This window comes from Nicotiana tabacum, chromosome 18, assembly GCF_000715075.1.
Source record: "Nicotiana tabacum cultivar K326 chromosome 18, ASM71507v2, whole genome shotgun sequence".
In the NCBI taxonomy this organism is placed as follows: Eukaryota; Viridiplantae; Streptophyta; class Magnoliopsida; order Solanales; family Solanaceae; genus Nicotiana; species Nicotiana tabacum.
The window spans coordinates 77,423,409-77,425,417 of record NC_134097.1 but is presented as its reverse complement, the minus strand read 5'-3'; positions in this window follow the sequence as shown (position 1 = coordinate 77,425,417).

Genomic DNA, 2,009 nt, shown 5'->3' with positions numbered 1-2,009 from the left:
TATGAATGGAATGTTATACCCTTTGGTTTGAAAAATGCTCCATCTTAATTTCAAAAAATTATGAATAATATTTTCCTTCCTTATACGGATTTCATAATTGTTTATATTGATGATATTCTAGTATTTTCAAAAAATATAGAATCTCATTTCAAACATCTTGATCTATTTAAAAAGATTATTATACAAAATGGTTTAGTTATATCAAAACCAAAGATGATGATTTTCCAAACTTCTGTTAGATTTTTGGGTCATAACATTGAAAAGGGTAGAATAATTCCCATTAATAAAAATATTGAATTTGCCTCTAAGTTTTCTGATAAAACTCAGCTTCAGAGATTTTTAGGAAGCTTAAATTATATCTCACCTTTTATAAAGGATCTAGCTAAGGATACTGCTCTTCTTTATGAAAGATTAAAGAAGAATCCTAAGTCTTGGACTGACAGTCATATTGAAGCAGTGAAGAGAATTAAACAAAAGGTTAATAACCTTCCCTGTTTAACTCTCGCCAATCCTAGTTGGGCAAAGGTGGTGGAAACTGACGCCTCTGATATTGGTTATGGAGGAATATTAAAACAATGTTCTCTAATAGATAAACAAGAATATCTTGTTCCGTTTTATTCTGGTAAGTGGAATAGTTCCTAGAAGAATTATGCGACTGTAACTAAGGAAATCCTTGCTATTGTTAAATGTGTGATGAAATTTCAGACTGACTTATATAATCAGAAATTTATTATTAAAACTGATTGTCAGACTGCAAAATTTATCTTTAATAAATATTTCAAGCATGATGTTTCCAAACAAATGTTTGCAAGGTGGCAAGCTTTATTAGCCCCTTTTGATTTTGAAATTATATACAAAAAAGGGTCTGATAATACCCTTCCTGATTTTCTTACTAGAGAATACCTGAACTAATAGTTCTACTACTTTGTCTACAGATTATGAGACCTACATACAAGCCTCCTCGGCAACGAGGAAGAGGAAGGGCAGCTGCTAATAGCAGAGAGAATAATATTCTTGCCCAAATGGAAAATTAAAGGCTTATAGCCGCTAATGTTACAGAAGGTAATACCGAGCATCCATTATACAAGGAATTTATGGATTTTATAAAATCCAAAAAAGATGAAGGTACGTCATCATCTAATGTACCTACATATTCCTCAGTTATATCAGAGGATGCTAATGACAATTTTGAGACTTATAGTCAAAAAGAATCCAAAGAGTTAATAATTCTTTTGGAACAATCCGGCCTTAAATGGAAGGATAATCCTTGGCAAATTATGGCAAGATACTTTGATACAGCGTCATACGCTACTCCTGCATACAAATACAGAATGCATTATGAGATTATACTCTCAACAACAGGATCTGTAGATATTCAGCATTTCTATCCTGCTAATACTAGAAAAACTTATAGTTTTTCGAAGATAATAATTAAGAAGGTTATACCTTCTGATGAATGGAGAATCAGCACACTCAAGGATCGTGAATATACACATCCAGACCAAAAGATTTCGGTGAAATTCAATTATTGGGATTATGTCGAAAGTTTTAATAAAACTTTTTTATATGAAAATCCTACCAGAAAACATTCTTGGTTTATAAAACTTTGTCCTAATTTATTCGGACAACAAATTCCAAATTGGTTTTTCAAATGGTGGAAGTTATACGGACCATCATTAGATATTTTAAACCCTCTCTTCAAAGGATTATATTCTCAATGGGTAGATATATCTCCCAAAATTATTTCTCTCCAAAAAGATCCTATCTTTTATGATGGTATTGTTGCCATGTATTTCTTTATTGAATTCTCTATTCCCTGGATTATGAAATGGAATGTACAGACCGGTTATACTAGTGAAGGCATTCTTTGCCTTAACAGAATTTTCTATCATAGGTTATGGTCCAAATTGCTCCAGTCAAACCAACAAGGAAAGTTATATGGTGAAGAATTAATACAACAGATACAGGCCAAAATAGAGGCTTATTCACAGATCGATCATACAAAGGAT